Source organism: Apis cerana, linkage group LG1 (assembly GCF_029169275.1).
Source record: "Apis cerana isolate GH-2021 linkage group LG1, AcerK_1.0, whole genome shotgun sequence".
Classification (NCBI taxonomy): Eukaryota; Metazoa; Arthropoda; class Insecta; order Hymenoptera; family Apidae; genus Apis; species Apis cerana.
Window position 1 is genome coordinate 8,031,436 of NC_083852.1, and position 21,717 is coordinate 8,053,152.

At 42.7% G+C, this 21,717-nt stretch overlaps 1 protein-coding gene and 1 long non-coding RNA gene across 4 annotated transcripts in view; both read right to left on the reverse strand.

The window, feature by feature from the left end:
* The window catches only part of LOC107994871 (3-phosphoinositide-dependent protein kinase 1), a 491,030-nt gene that overhangs the window by 74,281 nt on the left and 395,032 nt on the right, over window positions 1–21,717 (reverse strand). The gene's annotated exons all lie outside the window — the stretch shown is intronic.
* On the reverse strand, window positions 9,440–13,168 carry LOC107995021 (uncharacterized). Its single transcript, XR_001765451.3, has 2 exons — window positions 11,475–13,168; window positions 9,440–11,271 (listed from the first exon to the last, which is right to left on the reverse strand). It is a non-coding gene; the product is annotated as an uncharacterized LOC107995021 (long non-coding RNA).

The window sequence follows — 21,717 nt, forward strand, 5'->3', positions numbered from 1 at the left end:
AGGGTATAGCCCTTAGGAGAGTAAACGACGAGGCCCTTTAATCCCGCGATGGCTCGTTAACTCGTTGCCCCGATCGAGGATTCTAATTTGCGAGCGCGGCTCGCAAAGGAAAAGCACGGGCGGATAAGAAGGGCGGAGGAAGGAATTGGAGATAAGCGGGCGCCAAACGAGCCAACTTTTTCGCTCGCTCCTCTCCTTCTGGGAGAGGTTAATAGGGAAAACGGGAACATATTCGAGGGGGGCAGGGGATATTCGATAATCGGCGATCCCGAGGACGTTTTTCCTCGGAGAAGGAAAAAGGGGGCGTTTTGTAGCTGAGAGGTCGCTCGCGGCGTTCCCTTCTCGATAGCGGAGAGAGCCGGGTTTCCAGGAATTCCACCGTTAGCTCGGCCATTAACATTCGCTACATGTCGGGGGGGAGGGGGAGGAGCCACATTTTAGCGTGTTTACGGCTACTTTTCGAGGAAACGTTGCGAGCTCTACGTACGTACACGCGACGATCAAGGCAAACTCGCTTGCATCCCGCGACACGCTTTCATTATCTCGCGAAAAAGCTCGAGAAAGCGCCTCCCCTCCTCTCATACCGAATGATGATTGCTCTCCCCGCGTGTCGCGGGGAGAAGTCACTTTGCGAGGTTTCGATAGGAACCGATAGCGGTGTGAATTGTTGGCCACTTTGTCGCGAGAATGTCTTCGTCCTCGAATCTCGAATTAATTCGGAAGAAGAAGAAGATGGAATTATATATTTTATTCCTTCTTCGAAATTGCAGAAAATGATCTTCAGAATCGTTGGTATTCTTGGCATGCAGGTAGATTATTCCGACTTCCGTTTGAAAATTGTTTAATTTTTCCTTCACTATCCAAAGTATCCGAATGGATACTTATCTGTCGAGTAAGGAGGTTTCGAAGAGGTAATTATACATCAAACGATATGACCAACGTGAAAACTAATTTCCAAAATCGTTACTGGCTGGAATCAATGTGGATCAAGTTCCTCGAGAAGGGGAGTTCTTCGAGAGCGACGACGCTCGACAACGAGGTAATTTTACAACTGCCGGTGGCTTCCAATGCCAAATTCGGCAACTTTGCCGGATCTCGTGTGTTTAGATTGGACTGGTGTTTGCGGGGATCGGGCAAGAACGATGGGAAAGGCACAGTTCCGAGGTTGTTAACCCTTCCGCTGATGAAACGTCCAAGTTCCACCTCTCGGTGTTGTACGGCAGGCAGCGACATCTTTCGCTCGTGCAATTTTTTTTTTTTTTTGCGGTTCAAGTTGAAGGTTAAACGAGACGCGTTAACGTTATTCGTAAAATAAACGGATAATTACGGGAGGTTATTACACTTGAAACCAGTCACAAATGTCTACACTTCTTACACGAGCTTACATCTAATGAGTTGCGTTGTATTGTGGAGATGACAAAAATTCTTGCCCGTTCGTCGCAACGTTGTGAGCGTAGATTACGGATTATAAGAAATATAATTCCTTTCCTAATCCAGGAATGTCGATTTGGAGGGATGTGTAATCAATTCTTAAAGGATCGGTGTTATTTTCAAAATATAATCTTCTGGCGGTTAACAAATAACACATTAAGAAAACTTTATATACGTTTAAATGTTTCAGTAACTCATCATTTCGTTGTAACAAATATTTTCAGGGATATAATAATTGTAAAGCACAGAAAAGTGCTTCTGCAAAAAAGAAATTGTTTTAGATACAACTCCCTCCCTGATGACTATTATAGCGTTTCGAATATATTTATGCATTCGAAATTCCACTGGTTGGAAATATCGACACTGGAGAAATATCTCCATCGAAGAAAAGAGCGATACAATCGTTCACACCGATAAAAATTATTACACGATATTCTTTAGCACCTTAGGAAACACAGAGGCATAAAGATAAGGACAGGCAATAAATAGCATCGATACTGTCCTTGTGCTTGAGACATTGGAATAACTCTGAGCGAAAATCACGTGCACGGATGTTAATTGATCGATAATGAATTATCATCGACGATTAACCGACATTAAATATTGAAATATCCCCGTCAATTAGTCGATTTAGCGTCGAATCACTCTGGCTGCTCATAAAATGTACGATATTTATATCTACCAGCCATATAGGCTGTTATAACGTGCTATTTCGCCACGTGTACCCGTGGCCATGATTCGTAAATTCCAGTTTCCCTGAACGAACGGATACCGAGTTTCTCTTTTTTCTTCCTCTTTTTATTTGAAACGATGAAACGGTTCACGTGTCACGACTCGCCTCGAGAACAGGTGTTACATGCCGATTTTTCGTGTATCGATAGAAACGCGTAACATCCTCTCCCTCCTCCAGATTTCAAAATCTTCCCAGATTCTTTCAAAGGCCTCGCTCACTGTTATTGTGCCAGAGAAACGAGTTCCTCTTTATTTTTTCTTTTTTTTTTTTTTTTACGACACGCTCTCACTGGAATTCCCTTATATAACGCGCGTAGTTTACATAATTGTCAGCACGCAATGTTGTTATTACCGGGTAGAAATTCGGTTCAACACTCTGCAGGGAAGAAGGATTCGAATTTTTTTCAACGAGATGTTTATTCCGATTTCCTTGTCGAATCATCATTTTTTATCCACGAGATCGATGGATCGTTAGTACAATACAAGCAAGTTTTTACGAAGATATTAATCCTTTCGATGTTGTCGAGTCAAGAAGTGTATCGATATACTTTGAGGATACTTGGAGAGATATATTCTAAGTAAGAATGAGACGCGGTCGAGAAATTTTTAACGATCGTTGCCATCAACATGTTCACGGACAACCGGAATAAAGTAGAGCGGCAACGTTCCACCTCGGTCGGGAGCACCTGATCGCCTCGACTTCGTGTTACCCGGTGTCACGACACCGCGATCGTTTACCTATCAACCAAGAATAGGCTCGCGTTCCATCTCCGTTACGTTACGCTTGAGCTCAACCATTTCCCCTCGTTTCGTCCAACCTCGTGCATTATTTTCGTACGTATTACACACTCTCTGATAAAATAATTTACAAATCCAACTGTTTCCCCGATTCTAGATCGTTTTATCGTAATTATTATTACTTGCTTAAATTTCATTCGCATTCCACTTCTCAAATTAATTTTCCAACAAAACGCATTCCAAAGCGTTAACGAGCCCCACGCGTGGCGCGAAACGAAAACAAATTACGTCATAACGGAGGAACGAAGAAGAAGAAGAGGAAGGAGGAGGAGGGGTGAAGCAACCGAGTTGGAAAAAGCTTACGCGAAAGCCGATTTTTCTTCCGGCCTGCGAATCCGTTCCTTCCTCCGAGCGGCGTCGAAACTCGGTCCGCGCTTGGAAGCGGAGGCGGCGAGGAAAAGGCGGTTCGAGAGAGGCCGGGGAGCGCGAGGAGAGCGATTGCGCGCAATAAGGCCCCGCGTTTCGTGGCAGACATTGTGGCTAACGGATGTGCCGTTACGGGGCCGCATTCCACGGAGCCACGCATGCGCGACGCGACACATTCCATTGTCTTTTACATTCTTCCCGGCCGTTTCTCTCCTCCTCGGTATTCTTAGCACGCTCACCCGCCAACAACCGCCCCTGGCGCAACGGCGCAGGGCATCCAGGGCCTTATCCCGCCACTTTCCTCTCCCTCCCCCTCCCTCCCCGCTCCGCCGCCCCTTCCACCCGACCATCCACCAGTTGCTCGCCGCCGCCGCCACCACCGCCGCCGCCGCCGCCGCTGCTGCTCCTCTTCCTCGTCCTCCTCCTGCCGGTTTTAGCGCTCCCTTTCTTCTCTTTGCATTCCACGCTTCTTCTCTTCTGCTCTTTGTATTTTTTCGTCGTGTATACCCGACTTCGCTCACTTCGCTCGCTCGCTCGGCCTCTCCGTTCAATGATCCTCCTCCCGAACTGGTCTTCGCCTCGACCGTCCAAGTCGGTAACCGTTTTTCACTCGCCACTCTTCTCTAATCTTTCCTTCCTTCTTCTTAACGTATCCTCTTCTCGATTCGCGTTAATACAATCGTCTGCGTTTCGATATGAACAGGAAAAATTTCGAAAAAGGAACCAAGTTTAACTTCCATCTCCGTCGAAGGACGAGCGAGTATATATATATATATATGGTTTACAGGTCGATAAATAAGGACCGATTTTTATTCTTGCGCACGAATCGCGATTCCGATTTCGTCCATCCACACTTCGCCCGGCATTCCATTCGAGAAACGTTTTCTTCGCCGACCTTCGCGGTCCTCTTTCCCTTTTTTCTCGGTCGGGCACCTTCCGCGGCGCGCATTCCTCCTCTCTCTCTCCCTCTCTCTCTTCCTTAACCTCCCCTTCGCCCTGCGCTCGATTCTCACGCTTCTTCAACGTCGTCGCGTTATCTCCTTCTTGTTTCTCGTCCGCGTTCGCCGATCTCGATGCCACCCGCCTCGACCCCCGAGAGAAGAGAAGAAACGAGTCTGGAACCCCGCTGGAATTGTTAATGCTCCTCTCTCGGATCTCTCGCGAGATTCCTCGTCCTCCCCCTCCTTCCCTCCCTTGTTAAACCGCCTAATATCGGCCGGTAAAATGAATGGTTCAATTAATACGTCGTCCAGAGTGGACCACCGTGGACGAGGGGGCCCAATCTCGAGGCCTCGGCTTCGTTCCAGCAGGTCCTCTCTCTTCGTTGATAAGTCCAACGTTCGGTTGATTAAAACACTCGTTTAGTAGTAGTAGTAGTACCTTGCAAAGCGAGCGAGCAATGCATTCTTACGTACCTTTTATTTTTCTCCTCTTTGTTTCTTCTTTTCCTTTCTTCACTCGAGCAAGGATTAATCGAAAGTTTCACCGAAGGGTGGGGGAGGGGTCAACCGCTTGACATTTCCATTCGGCCAATTATAACCGATTAAAATATTCGAGTCCTCTTTCTCTCCTCGTTTTCTTCGTTTCGAAAAATGTAAAAGTCGCGCGCGTCTAGGGGAGGTCCGTGGAACGGAATAGCCGAGGCGTTCCGCAATTGCAGAGCCGGAATTCCGTTCGGCTTGGTCTACGAGGCGGGCAACGAGCCGTGCGCTCATCGTCTTCGCGATTACACCACGCTCGCGCAGTGACGAGATAAATACTTGCACGCGCGTTAGCGCTCGCGCATGCGCACCGGTATTCGCGAGTAATGTTCCAGGAAATTACGAGCAACGCGATATTCTATTCATTCAAACGTCTTCGCGTATGTACGCCTCTTCGTTTCCTCTTCCTCGTGTAATTGGGCGAGAGAGAGAGAGAGAGAGAGAGGAATTTACGCTTTTCCATCTATTTTATTCGCGAGATACGTCAAATCTAATGTTTCTTTCGGTGAAACGCTTCGATATCCGCAAAGCGATTCCGCGATGAAGATAAATTTTAAATTCTTCAACTAGCAGCGAGATTAAACGCTGTATCAACGCTCGTATATTTTCACAAAAGGAAAGAGTACAGTTTCGACTTGTTTTCGTACACGAACGTTGTAAAAGAAAGAAATGGGAAAAAGAGACCTATCCGCAATTTAAAGGAAAGAATTTTCGTACTCAAAATGTAATCTTACTCCCAATGAGATGTTTAACTCGTACAAATAAAAAGGAATTCAACGGAATTCTCGTTCGAATCAACACAAGAAGAGGCTTCCTCGGATAAAGTAGAAAAAGTAAAAGAGCTGTCCAATCCCAATGTTTCCCCCGAATATTTAATTCATTTGGGAGGGGGGGAAGGAAGGAATTTTCGTCTTATTGTAATAAAAATTTCGGTGGAGAGAATTCGGTTGAACAATCTGGTTGAAAATAAGCAGCGTCCTAATTGGCAAGTACCACGTTGGCACCTGCAGAGATTAACGCTAACGTGGATTCTCCGCTAACTGTATTCTCCTCGAGAACGTTATTCGGTTGAATCATACGCGCGAGTTCGCGTGCGCCTTTGGCGCAATAATGTATATATACACACAATGCATAATCCTTACATAATGGCGGGGTCGATGGCTGGTCGAAACGATCGACCTGTTCGGGATGCGTTAATACTCGGACTACGATTCCCCCGAATCGTTCTCGAAAATTACTTTACTTTATTTCCATTCGTGCATATCTTCCAACAGAATTTTTAAATTATTTTAAAACAATTCCTCGCCGATTTTGGAGTGTTATCGCGTAATGGAAGTGCGTATATATATATATATATATATATACATTTGAGTCTCTTTCTCTTAAACGATTGTAAAAATGTAGGCCAATTAGTCCGCGGAGAATATTATGAGAATATTCAAAATGATCCTACCCATTCGAAATTTATATATATATTTTCGATACGAAGATAAAGTAAGTAGCTACGTTTGTTTTTTCAATTCTCAGGCTTTACACGATATCTTTTCTTTTTTCTTTTTTTTTTTTTTTGCACATGATTCGTTATCACGTAAATAAGATGTTTTTATCAAGTGCATTTGCGTATTTTAAATTGCTTTTAAAAGGAGACTCATTTGTATAATATATACGTCATGTATGAATATATGGAACGTAGTTAAAAGAAAAAAAAAAAAAAAACATTTTCTGCAACTTTCTTCTTTATACCAATGAATGGCGGCCGGCTTTAATACTATATTTATAAATACACCTCGCGCGACGTTAAATTTGAATTAAAAAATAATACGACGTTGATCCTTAATCTTCGCGTATAAAAGAGGGGAAAAAGAAATAAATAAATAAAAAAAAAAAATAAAATAAAATAAAATTAGGACAAACTTCAAGCGGTAAAAATTCGACTCGTAATCACATTCCATTGCTAATTACTTTAAATACCTAATCAATTGTTATTTAAACTTGTCAAAAGCTATTTGTACACCATTATATAAAGTGGCCGCATCTTTATCTATCAACTCGGCCAATAACAATTTATCGAAAACATATTCTGGAACGAAGAGCGTTGTCTTTCAAAATGAATTAATATACTGTAAAGTGCCCATTAAAAATCGCTTTCCTTTCCCTTCCTTCTCTTCGATCGGATCCTTCGGTCGACAATTTTCTCGATCTCGATCGATCTTGCGATAAAAAAAAAAAAAAAAAGAAACGGACGAGGGGGAAAAAGAACAACGCGCATCGGTCGAAAATCGAAATCGAACGATCGAGGAGGGTTCACGTACGCGACGTACAGTGATCGGTGACAAGCTGTTCCCGGTATTACCTCCATAAGAAGCGGTTTCGCTCGTCATAAGAATATTTCAACCCGTTGTTGTCCAAGGAGTCGCACGGGTTTCGGCAGTTTCGTGCCCTTTTATGGGCATCGAGGCGGCGTATAGTCGGCCGGATCCCCGCGCAAGGATTTGCCGAGCCGAAATAACCGCGTACAAGCTCCGCGCTTCCTTAAATCTTCTGACTCATCCTCGAAACCGATCACGACGATCTCTCTATTCGTCCCAAAATCCTACCAATTTGATTTTCGCTCAAGCGGACGGGTAAAGTTCTTAATTTCTCCTGTCCAAGGAGAAACTCTTTATCATAATTTTACGTAATATTAAAAACAAAAACAAGAGAAAGTAAAAACGTGTATATATTAACTCTCTCTGATTAAAACATCTCCATCGATCCGACCGCGCTTCGTCTTCTCATCCGTTCGTTATATTATTCGTTTATCGCCGAAAACTTGAAAAATAGAAGACGAAATGGGAGAGTCTCTCTTGTGTATATATTTTTTAATCGTCGGAGGAATCGTGTGCGAAATTTCTCCCGTGAAAATCAGCCCGCGATCTCGGTTCCACGGAACAATGCCGGGTTTCGCTTATCGCGATTCACGAGGACGTCATCGCGAGGACCTTCCGCGCGATCGCGTTCGACCCGTTTCTCGATCGGTTCCCACGGAAACCGTGCGCGCAAACCTTTCAACGACGGGGATCGTTGACGAGAGATCGATCGACGAGGTGGATCTCCAAGTTTTCAAGCGTAAGGCGGCGATCATAAACGCACAGTTGGCTGCTCGGTGGTCATGGGAAGGCCGTGAGTCAGCCCGATCTCGATTAGGCGCGAGCGTTTGCTGCTGCACGGTCCGGGGGCACGGTGCGTGATTCACGTTGGAATCTTGGAGTGGCACAATGGCCTTTGCGCGCACGTAACCAACGAGCACGCCTTCGAAATTTATATAATTCACGGGCGTACATTTACGTACGTTTTAAGCATCCCACGGGCGCGGATCCTAATTTTATAATTCGAACGAAACAGTGAAACTTGTCGAGATAAAAATCGAGGACGAGTTGAATCTATAAAATCTGATTTTATGGATATCGTTGAGGTATCAGTTGGAAGATAAAATTTCGAAGCTACTGCTATATCAAGTATCTGTACGATCAACTCCGTTATCTGGGAATTATTTCTCGATAAAAGAGCAGCAACAACAATCTCGCTCGCTTTCCAACTTCTTTCTCTCGGATCGTTTCAGCCGAGGGGATCGAAATCCGCGCGAAAAACAAACACGGGAGCGGGGCGGGAGAACGGCGCGTGGTTTTTATTATTTGAAGTGCGCGCGCGAGAGCGAGCGAACGGCGTGCTCCTTTCTAGAGAAACGAGTGGCCCGAATTCCAGCGTTAAAACGGCCTTGCGGGACTCGCGGCTCACGGATCGGCAAGGATTTCCGCAAACGCGGCCGTCCACCATGATTCTGCCGAGCAAAACTTCAAATTTCCACCGAGTCGAACAGGTTTCTCCCTCCAATTTTCGATATCGGTATCCCATTCCTTCCAATTTATTTCATTTTTTCCCTCCCTTCGTGTCCGGATATAATTGAAATGTGTAGTTCGGGGCAAGGAGGAAGAGTTGGAAGCCGCAAGTCGATCTGCAGAAAAGGAGAGCCTGTCTATTTAAATGAAAGCTATCCACGAGTACCCTGGAAACCGACGGCCATCTTGAAATCGAATTCTCCTTGTAACAATCCTGCACCGCCTCCGACGGTTAATTTCTACGACTGCCAAAATGACAGACATCGGACGCATTTTTCCAACGTATGATTTCGCCGTTTATTCTTCCGGAATCTCTCCTTGGAATCTTTAGAGAGTGTGCTCCACTGGCGAGAGAAACTCGCAAGATTTATAGGCGCGCGATATACAGAAGGACGAATAATTGATCGAAATACGGTTTTTATCCGAAGCCGGGCTCGGTCGGTGGACAGGGTCGGACGAATGCCAACTATGTTGGCCAGTTGAAACGCCAGTTATTTTCTTCTTCCGTTTATGGACGGCGTCGGAATGCTGTCTCCGCGAAGCTTTAATAATACCGATAATATCGAATCGATATTGCACGGAGGTCATAACGCGATCCGTATGTGAGTCACTCGGACGGCAGGCAACATTTCTCGAGGAATTTTCATTTGCAATGGTCAAAATGGCGACTTTTCTTCCTTCTTTTCTCAATTCAAGCCTTCTTTCAAATCTTTAATAAAGTAGGTTTGTTTCGCGCACAAAATGATCGGTGGATATTTACAGATATTTATTTAAAAAAATATTATCTAAACGTATCGATCGATTTAATCAATCGCACCGAAGATAGGGGAAGGGGAAAAAAATAGAACGCGTAAACGATAGATCAAACCATCGTGAACAATCCACGAAATGATAGTTTCTGATAGTATAATCCATGACATTCCGAGCGAAACGCCCGTATCATCGAGCAAACGTGCTCTCTCTCTCTCTATACATATATATCGAATGCTTGGAGAACAAATAACCCGCGAGTGTCGATCGAATTCCCATATATTTTATCGAGAAAAATCTATCCCGGATTCACCGACGCTAATCTTTCCCCTTCCCCTTTATTCGAAAAAAAATAAAAAAAGAAGAGAGAAGAAAGTAATAGGTGGAAGAGACAAACAGAGAAACAGGGATAAAAAAGAAGGAAAAAAAAGAAAGAAGAAAAACGGAACGACAAATATTTCAATAAATCAATAAAGAGAGGGGGAAAGAAATGGAAATCCTCTCGTTATACAAGAGGCTAGAGTTTCTGTTGCTCGAGTTTTCGCGTTGGGAGCCCGATCGAGCGTTGGCAAATAGTCGCGTTTTAAAAGAGAACACCGGCGTCTCACATACACACGCAAGATATTTATCTTGCCCGGGAGAAAGTGTACCACATTACAGGCCACCGCGTGGCGGCGAATAGATTCTTGCAGTTTCATAACTTAGTGGCCGACATTCCGCGCAATTGCACCACTAATAATGACTATGACATCATTGGCCTGTAATTGACTCCTGATTGGAAACGTTTTCCCTGGCCCCCTTGGATGGGGAGTAACGATGTATAATCCGTTGTGTTTACTTGGGCTAGCTCGTATCGAGAAACTAGGCCGCACCGATTTCACGCTATTTTTTAATCTATTTCCGAATCGAACGGAGACAAATTTTGAAAGGGAGAAAATAAAGGTTGAAATGTCGCGCAGCTGTATTCCGCTCGCGCATTAAGGGATGAATATATATATGTATATATCACGTTTGTTCGACGATCTGGGATATATCTTGTTGTTGTATCCGAGAAATAAAAAGAAGAAAAAAAAATTTGTCAAAAATGAATCATCGGTATACACCGGATTAATTAAAGCCTAGAATCGAAAATTTTATTCTATTATTCGAAAGTGCAACGTTTCTCCGGCATCGATTATCCCGTTTGGAAATCAAAATTAATTAGTCTCGGAGTTAATTTTTTTTTTTTATATATATAAAGCAACACGTTAAACGCAAAAGTTAATTTTCACATTTTTGAAATCTTACTTGTAATTACTTATAATGTTTTAATCTGTTCCCATTACTTACTTATTTACTTACAAATTCCACTATTTTAATTATTTTAATTGTGCTTTAATTACTCGTGTATACCATTGTTCCTTATTACACGATAACGCTACAACTGATCCCGAGTGATTATTTATTTCTCAATCCCCGTATCTCGATACGAACGAGCCTCATTTTAATCGTGCATCGTGTAAACGAAGATTGAGAAGCGAATAAAAATTGCGAGTTACAAGAAACGACGTCCAATCTTCAACCCAAATCGAACGGAAGCCCACGTGCAAAAATGACAAAAGAAAGAAATGGAAACGTATAACCAAGCAACACTTTAACACCGCGACTTCACTATATTTAACGGAACAGCGACATCGAAGATGATCTCCGCTGCGAAGAATATCATCGACGTTCTCGATGTCTGCCTTCGATCGCTCCTTCCTCCGATCTTCTTCGTAACGCCTTCGCACGATCCATGGATGGACCACCGTTAACACGGGACACCGTTAGATTTTCAAGCCTGACCAGGTTGGTTCCTGTCGAGATACGAATCTATTAGCGGTAGCCTAATAGCCTTTCTAATAGCCTCCTCCCCCCGAGCACGTTCCTCGTGAGAACAAGGCTACGAAACGGAGGAGAGCAGTGGAAAAAAGGAGGGGAGGGGAAAAAGGAGTGAGTTTTTAACAATTCTAAATTGCACGTGCTCGGTGTTCTCTATTTTGAAAGTCGAAACGCGCACCTCAGCAACGGAAGAAACGGGATTCACTTTCGTTAACACGCTCGCCGCCTTCCTCTCCTCTCCGTCAATCCTTTTCCTCCATCTTGATCGCACGACACGACCGGAAACGCGATTATAAGAATTCTTCCACGGGGAAAGCGAGCAGGAGCACGCGAGCGGTTAGAAATTCGGCGAGACACTGAACGATACACTTTACTCGACTTTGTTTACACGCGTAGTCCGTATTCGATATACGTGACTCATATGGACGGGGGGAATTGGTATATATCGGTGGAAATGTATATAAACAATGTTTTGTACTCAATGAATTTAACACGTGATAAACGTACGTTTATTGTTGTACTTCGAAGACCGTGGGAACGAATTTTATTCTCTCTGTTAAATCGAAACGATAAATGTTTATTCTTCTCGCGTTGCATCGTATTTTTTAATCTTTTCCTAAAAATTTGCTCCGCACTTTCAACCTTCGTAAATCCAAAAAATCGTCGATATTTTCCTAACACCTCGTGCATTTCCCCCTCAATTCGCTAAAAAATTGGAGGGGGAGGAAATTGGATAAACTTAGGACCAGAGGAGGAACCTCGATACGGGGAAACGAAGGATGATTCGTATATATGCGGTAACCGCATTAGCGAGCAGACGCCTGACGAGGAATCAGCGGATTCCGCAAAGAACTTGACTTTGATAGATTTCTTGGCCGAGGTTGCGCGGCCACCCCGGCCAAAAATTCCCGACTTACTGGCGGGTGGCACGTAGACGGTGTAATTAGTTTCACTGACAGGTATATTAAGGGATAAATATCGATCATCGGTTGGTTGGGGATTATTCGACCTCAGAATTTGGAGAATTAGGTGAACCGATACGACGGCGCCACGTAGAACGGGGACAAAATATGCAAACGAGTTTACGAAGTCGAGGTGAGGATCGCTATTTGTGCGATCGCAGGGACGAGAGGGAATATTGTTCGATGTGATTTAAGGGAGGAAGGGGGGAGATTTATATAATGAAAACAACACGAGGACGATATCGTAAAGCGAAGTTTATTCGAGGCGTTGAAACTTCATTTTACGACATTTAAGATGGAAGTTTTGAAACGAGGAGACTACGACGAAACAAGTTGAAGTCGCGAAGTTCGGGAAAATATGATCGGCTAATTTCGAGCATAAATTGTCGGGAATGATATGAAATATAGAAAAAGTAGTAAATTGTGCCCTATTGACACGATTTCGTTAATATAATTCGAAAAGATCCTTTTCAAGGCACAAGCCTTGTAACGTATAACTCGATGAATCGGAGGAAGGAAGACTTTATATATCGGAATAATTCCTTATTAGATAGATTTAACGAATGGGCCTAATATTTTTGCCCATCTTGGAAATAGAAAGCGAGATCGTTAATCGATCGGCCGCGATTTTCCAATACGATATCGTTCACCAGGATCGCAGTTTGACTTTACGTAAATCGATTATCGAGCCTCGTGAACCGACGTCGCTCGATGACCCCTTTGAAACCCGATCCCTTTTAATTTCAATTTCACATTGCTAACCGACTTTCGAATCTCTAAGTGCACCGAATCTGGAACATCCTCGTCCTCCATACGTGAATACGTGCACCGGAAGCGCTAGAAACATCGCGCGAGGAGGCCTCTTTACAATTTCTTTTTATAATCTTATTTCAAAAATTGATTATCTTTCTTGTCAATAATTAGCGCGCAACTAATCGTTAGAATGATTCGAGACTCGGTGAGGAAAGAAAAGAAAAAAAGAGGAAGAAACAGGAAGCAAGTGTCGAGCGACGCTGTTCGCAAAACAATCGGTGAGAGTTGCGGAAAGGTGGATAGATAGATGGATAGGAAAATGAGAAACAACGAAAAATAAACCGATACAACAGCTCGTGAAGGAAGATCGGTGGGATGCGCTTGCGGTGTTCTTTTTTTTCTTTCTCTTTTTTTATACAATGCGCGATAAAAACGGACAGCGGAGGCCGTGCACGATAAAAGATTATTAGCCAATATCGAGGTGTTCGATTCCTCTGGCAAATTGTAGCCGTTGTTATAACACCGTTCGAATCGAGGAGCAAAATACGCGGCATAAATTCCGCTCCGGGGATACGATCCACGCCCGACTCCACCGCACGAGATCCGTGGGTTTTCGGATCGTAACGTATGCGACAATGGATTTTCGTCGAAATCCGAAAGTAAATTTGCAAGTTTCCATTGGGGGAGGAGGAAGGGAAATCGACGTTTTATCTCCTCGTTCGTTTCTATCTTTCCATCTCTTTTTCCATTTTCAGAATCGTATTCATCCTCTTAACGATCGAATTATTCGAAGGTGATAAAATTATCGATTTATTATATACGATTGCAAATTGACCATTCTTTCTCTCGAGTTTTCCAATGATCCGCGCAACATTAAGTCGAGTCCTTAAAATTTCAAAGTGGGGAAGAAACTAACGTGGCCGAAGGGGAGCCTAATAAATAAGAAGAATGGAATAAGGGATCGAGCTTATGGGAGATTTCATTATTATTTACGGCCTGGGTGAAAGCATTAAACAACAAGCTCGTCACTTTCCTAGCCTGGTGATATTTATAGCCCATACTCCAGCACGTAAACCGTATACCTCGCGTCCAAATAATATTTAGTAGAGTGAGCGAACGTTTATCTCCTTCAATAACGGCCGATTTATCGCACTGCTTTATTAAACGCGCGCTACCTAACCACCATCATGGCTGGAGAGGACTTGGTTCGAAAAATCTCGTCAATCAACGGACAACGTCGTAATGGAAAAAAAGGAAGGTTCGTTTCATTAGGAAATATGAAAAAAATCGTGGAGAAAAATTGTTTAGTCATCGAGGGATAAGTTTTATAAGTCGCCGCTGCTCCATTGTTCTTTTTAATTCAAGCTCGAGTTAGATTGGAAAGTCACAAAAAGTCAGGGATCCACGGGTTCCGACGAAAGTTAACGAGAATGCAGAGTTCGAGAGTTTTGCATAAGAGTTTCGATTTAAAAAGATGGTTGCTCGAAAGAAAGGGAGGGAGGGAGGGGGAGAAGACTGCAGTTTGGAAGCTTGATGAAGACTTTTCCTTCTCAACTTTAGAGCTGTATTTTATCCTCGGAAACCATCGGTGTGCAGGAAGGCTATCCTTCGAGGGGAGGGCTGTATCGAAAAAGACCCCTGTTTAGCGCAAAGTTTCTGTGAAGTTGAGAAAGGACATTCTTCGATAAAGAGTACAACGTACAACCAGATGATCCTTTATCTCAAAAGAGTCGTCGTACTTGAAGAGGTTCGTGCCCTCTTCACTCGATGGGATCGAGCAAATCCGTTTCAAAGCTTCCGTTGTAAATCATCAAAAGGGGAAGGAGAGAAGGAGGGGGGAAAAATGTTAAATCCCTTATTTATAAGTTTCGTCAAGATCGAAGTTTCAACCCTTTCGAGGAGACGAATTCTTCCTCGAGGTACGACAAATCAAAGGAATAATAATTTGCGAAATTATTCGTATAAAATCGTAATAGAAAATTCGGCCCTCGATCTTCATATTTCATCCACATATTTTAAATTAAAAAAAGAAAAGAAAAAATAGTTTTCAATTTCAAATAAGATACACGTATCGATACGAAGAAATATGGATTTTAAAAACATGGATCGAAACAAATATCCTCCTAATATTTACCAATAACACACCAACCGTTTCACCAATCTCGAAAGTGTCAAGGAAAATTTCTTAGAGACGTGGAGGAGGGAAATGAGGGACGAAATCGAGGAGTATTGGTAAAGCAAATTAATTACATTCGACGGGAGAAATATTTGATATTTCTTCCGATAGATCGGAGGAAGGAGAGGGAAGGAAAAGAGGGCGAAGCGAGAAGGAAGCGGAATATTCACGATTGCATGGCGATGCCACGAAAGCAGCTTCTGGGTCTATTGAAGCGGGCGAAATACGTGCGAGTGTGTGTATGCGCGCGCGGTGTGCATGACACAGTTTCTGTCGTCCTAGTTTCCAGCCATTCTGCAAGCTCGCGGGTCATTCATGAAAAAAAATAGGGGAGAAGAGCGGCGGAGAGAAAAAGGGGGACGAAAATAGCGCGCCGCTTGGAAACAGCCCGGATAGATAAACAGCCGGTGCACAATGGGATTAAGCGACGCGCCCGCTTCTTTGGAAATTTTAATAACGCCAATCTCCCCCCTCCCCGAGCTTTCCTTCCTTCCTTCCTTCCTTCCTTCCTTCCTGCGCATTACGTTCGATCGTCTCGTTGCGGATGACCCGGGTGGATGTTCGCGGGAACAACCCCGCCCTTTCCTCTCCTCTCGCTTCGCGAAGAAGAAAAAAAGGAAAAAGAGAGGAAGCTGAAATTGGAGTCGATTTTCTTTTACTCGTTCGACACCGATATTCCCAAGCGTTTCAGTTGTTAAGATTAATTGGTTGAGTTGAAAAATTTACAAGTTGGAAAAAAGAAGTATCGTATTAGCATCATAACGTGTCACAGAACGACATTAATTATTTCGTTATCTGTTTTACGCGCTCGACGAATCGCCTAAACAAGGCGCTAACGGTGTTGCATTACCTTTCCACCAGGAAATGGATTTTGAAATTGACGACAATGAAATTAAGCGATACGTGTATAATATAATATATTTTACGACGAAGAATCGTGGCTAGATTTTTATCTCGTGTGCACGGTTCCGTTGTTATCACGACGGTGGATACGAAAGAGGATCGACGTCACGATCGATTTTGCCAAATTACGTTAATCCAAGTTCGCTTTCCTCGACGAATGTCCTAACGAATGTTTGAGACAAAAGCGCGAACCGCGAAAGAATTCCGAGGAGAACGCAAAAGAAAAAAAAAGGAGAAGAAGAAGAAAAGAGATCTTTCCGATGATATTCCTCGCGTGTGGAATATTTTCACGATTGATTTCAATCTGGAAACCGGCGGTCCCTTGTGTAACGTGGGGCCACGTCATCAAATCACTGTCACGATTGCATAATAATTACGAAGCGTGCAGATAAACATCTATTATATCTTATCGTTATCGTTGACGTGGCTCGCGTATATACACAGGTATATACACAGGATGACAACACTTCTTACGATTATTCCTCGTTGGAAAAATCACGGCGCAATTTCAATCGGCGTCTTTTAACCACGAGTTTTTTTTTTTTCTTTTTTTTTCTTAATACTTCGAACACGACACGATGAAATAATTCAATCGATGAATTCCTGTGTTAAATTATTCCCATTGACATCTACGGGTTGAATAACAACCATAATTCAATCGAGTATTTCTTCACTTTGTTCAAAACGGAATGTCCCAAATACCATCGACGAAATCAACAGCTGCTGCTCGTGAGGTGGACGACGAGAGAGAGAGAGAGAGAGAGAGAGAGAGAGAGAGAGAGAGAGAGAGAGAGAGAGAGAGAGAGAGAGAGAGAAACAAGAGAATTAAACACGAAAATAACATTATACCGTCTCTGACCATTGACCTTATTAAAAAAAATTCGCTTCTCTCATTATGACACGTTAAATGGAAAATTATCATCGGCTACTTAGTTGGACGGTTGATGAATATATGAATGGCAATTAATTTATTAATGTTTTTCGATTATTTAACTCTTATGGATCGTTAATTACTTCGAAGATAAGCTTCGAGTTGTTATGTTGATCTTGTTATTTTATTACAAATGGTGTGTTAACCGCGTGTTATAATTTTTATATTGTCGACAGGCCGCGTTTCGGATTATTTTCCTTCTCGATTTCATCGAAAAGAAATTGGAAAAGTTTCGGAAAAAAGTTCATTACGATCAATATTGTGATCGGTGGATTAAAGTTTAAAAATAATTATTTGGAATAATCACAGGAAATAGAAATGAATAAAAAATGTAAAAAAATTTTTCAGCCTCTAATGAGACTGGCATTACGGGTAAAATTCAGTCATAATTAGTTATAAATTACTTTAATAACAATAATGGGAAATTTAATTTCGCGAATAAATTTTACAAAATTTCTACGAGCAACGATAAATAATCCCATTATCCTGAAAAAGAATTACTTAAAATAATACCCTTGACAACGTATTTTCAAACTTATTAACCTCTTGCACTATGATATTTTTTTCTCTCCGTTCACGGTAGACGACGGTGAAACCACCACGCTCAAACACGTTCTTTCCATTTTACACGTATAAACAACACGACGCAAACAAGTATTTCTCTCTTTCTTTGGAAAGCGTATCAAGATTATATCGTATACGGCGTATAATACCGTACAACCACTTTCATAAATCCAATAGAATCTTTCCAAGGCGAAACAACCGCGAACAAATAACGTTGTCGCGAGCGAACAAGGTCAAAGATTACACCACCACCACCGATACATGCATGCATGCATCACCCCGCTTCCATGTACGCCGCTCACACCACGAGGATGTGCCACGTGGCCGTCACTCCGTCCCCAAAAAACTGCGAGCCGCGACGCACCAGCGTAGGGTGTATACGTAATACTGGTGTTGCTCGTAAAACCAACCACCACCACCCCTCCCTCCCTCCCTAGACCCCGTAAACAAGCAGCTGGCAGTCAATAAGCGGCGGCCATCTCTAAATTTACGCGCCCGTGTTTATAACGTTTCTAATTCCGTCCTCGACTCCGCTCGACCCGTAGACGGTTTTATTCGAGCCGGAAGCGGGGGGGCCCCACTTTGGGCGCCCACTTTCCGGGATCATCCGGGCTCCCCCTTGACCCCCTTGACAACCGACGCCCCGGGACTCAGCGTTAACGATCACGTTTTCAAAATAGAAAATTTAGCTTCTAACGTTTAGAGGGGTTGAGGAGGAAGGGATGGGAAGGGACGCGCATTAACGCCCTGTTATTTACACGGCCCGTAAAGCGTCGACTCGAGTTTCCTGTAAATCAATCGGTATTCCTCCTGTAATCCCCCTGACTCGTGTGTTCCAAGGGACTCGTGTCGCCTTACCGTTTCCGCGGGATGAAGGAAATGGTCGCGTTGAAGAACGCAGGAAGAAAGGGAGAGCCAATCAAGGAACAAGGGTAGAAGTAAGACTCGCGAGCGAAATTCTCGATTAAACATACGCTCGCAATCTCTCTCTGGCGGGGAGATAAAGCGGTAATAAAGCCATCGAACGAATTCTCCACGATCCAAGCGAATCATCGCCGCGTCGAGGGACGAGATACCAAGAGAAGCCAGACACGATCCGCGGCTGGCTATTCGCTTTGTCGAGGCCGGGTAGAAAAGAAAGGAAAGGAAAAAGCTCGCGCAAGCACGCGTCGTTCTATTTATGTAAGCCGCCTATAAGCCGATCCGTATAAATAGCTCGGTTCGAGCTATTATGCAACCGAGAGCGTAGCGCCTGTTGTGTAACCGGTGCCCTAACGATCTCGCGCGACGATCCTCCTCCCCTTCGAGGAGGATTCATCGCGATCGGACGCGGCTGTTGCATGCTGAATCCGCGGGAATGACGATCCTCCTGCTCCTCCTTCGGTGATTTGTCGTGTAGTCTTGGAATGGAAGTGTTTGAATTCAGGGGAGCTGGTTTCCTTGAAGCCGTGATCGGAAAAGATGATTATTTTTGTTTTATTTCAGGAGGGATTCATAGATCGCGAGACCTATTCTTTGTCGTCGATCGAGGCAACGAATAACGTACAAGTTGTTGATGAACGAGCGGAATTAGTTGAATGTGTTACGAGTAACGTGTAAGAGGTGCGCTATTTATTTCAGCGAAGAAATGAAAAAAGGATATTTATTTTATTTTTCTATCTCACAAATATGATCTTTTGCGAATAAATAAAACATAAATACGCGGAACTAATCGGACGATCGATCGAACGTGTTTGCGTAAACAGAAGTCCGGTATATATATATAAAAAATAGTAATAATAGAAGAATAAAAAAATTATTTCCAAGAATTTCCAATGCCACAATTAAATCCTCATAAGATATCGTATTAAACTCGTGGCAAATAACGTTGGTAGGACACGCATCGTGCACGCCCAGTTTTATCCGTCACGCGATTAAATCATCGAAAGATCATATTAGTCACGCTGTGCGTTATTCACTGTTTACATCGAATTCTTTATCGCTTGGAGGAAAAAAGGAAAAAAAAAAGAATCGCCTATTTTGAATCGTTTCGATCGAAAAAAATATTTCGCGAAACAGGATCGATGATAATTCGAGATTGCATCGACCTGCAATCTGCAAACTGCTTCCGCGTTCCTCGATTCTTCACGCTCTTATCCGAGGGACTAATCTTATCCCGGTAAGGAAATCCCGAATCGAGACGAGAGAAAAAAAAGATCTTGATTAACCACGTAGCCACGTCATTCTGAATCGAGGATTCAATGATTAGAAGGCTAAGAGCTTGTGGAAGCAGATATGTAATCGTGTACGTGCGGTGAAGGTGAATCGAAGACAAGGCAATGAAAAATAATAAACGAGAAGTTGGAATGATTAGAATTCTGCTTAATCTCGTGTCGTAGAAAATAGGCTGATAATTCTTGGAGAAAAAAACTCGGTTGATAATAATAAACGTTGATCGAACGAAACGTCAAAGTGATAATAATAAGCGAGATATTCAGATTTCGTATACTTTAGATTTTTTCAGAAAAAAATCAAACATCATTAAATCTTGCGTCTTCGAAATGAAACCAACGATGAAAGAGAAAATTGAAAAGATTCTGTATAAAGTGGATTAATCGAATTATAAATTCGTCTTGATTTTCATGATCTAATCTTTTGTACAAATAAGGAGACTCGAGAAATATACATATATATATATACAGATATTGATTAAGATCTGTATGTACACAATTCATTGAAATCAGATTTTTCAAGATAAATGAATTTCCTTGAGAGATAACGTATATATGATTGTATAATACGTATAAAAAATACACCTAGAGAAACATAATATCATTTTAATCAAAAAGTCTAATGTTATATTTGTTTATAATTTTCTAAATACGAAATTAATTGGAAATATATTTGCTGAATTGAATTCGCGAAAACAGGAAGTTTGAAAGAAAAAAATGAAAGATACAGGTAAACATATTTAAAAATAAATGATTATTTCACATTGACTTCCGTTCGCAGCGATGATAACGATGATAAAGTAGATATAAAGTATATCAAACTTCCTCGAAGTTACTTCAATTCTATATATACATGTATAATACTCGAGATCTAGAGAAATAGCCAAGATACGATTCGAAAAATTTCGATCTTGCTTAAAATCTCGATACACCCGATTTGTGAACGTATACCAATTAATTAAATATTAACAAAGCATCATTTGCATTCAGTATGCCATCTCCGCAATTTTATATAACGATTTCAACTATAATTATTTCAACCAAGAGATAACAAGGAAAATTTGTTGAAAAGAAACTCTGAAGAATATTTTTCGAACAATAATATACATCGTTCGAGGAATTTCTACATAATTATTTATCTAATCTAATTCCTTCGCCATGTAATACGAAATTTAAGTTTCTTTCGCCAACAAAGTTGAAATAATCTTCCGTTCAAAGTACCGATTCGATGGTGAAGCGAAAGAAACTCTATCTACTATCCTATATTCCTTGGATTTGGAAACAAAAGCAAAGGCACGCGTGAATTGAGGAAGAAATAGAGATGGAGAGCGGCGAAGAAAAGTAAAGTATCCGAGCACGGTCGTGACGCGCGCTTCCGCGTCGTGTCGTGTACGGCTCGGTTATCAGGCCTCCACGATATTGGTCTTCCGCTGGAAATAAAAACATTGATCCCACGAGGCTACGTACCCGGCCGTTTCCATGAATGAAACGCGGCGACAAGCGGGCAGCTTGCACGATCGCGAACGCTTTTTATCAGGAACCGTAACGAACTCAACGAACCCGACTCGTTCAACGCCGACAACGACGACGCCTCGTCTCTACGCGATAACGCACCGCGTTGTTATCGCGGCTCGCCTCGAGAGCCAGCTGCCTTCTACAATTCCCTCCACGAGTTTCCACGCTCCGGCGAGGAGAGGAATTTCGAAGAAGGAATCGAAAAATCGGGAGGAATATTCCATCCTCCACGATTTCCTCCTCGTGGATCACGATTTTTGTTCAACAGATCTGTTCCCTCGGTTGTATTATCTCAAATGGGATAACAGTTCGATCCAAGGATAGGAAAAATTCGATAAAAATCGGGAAATTTGAGCGGATCAATTTTTTAGAGATAAGAAAAATTTTTCGAAAGGTGTCGGATGAAA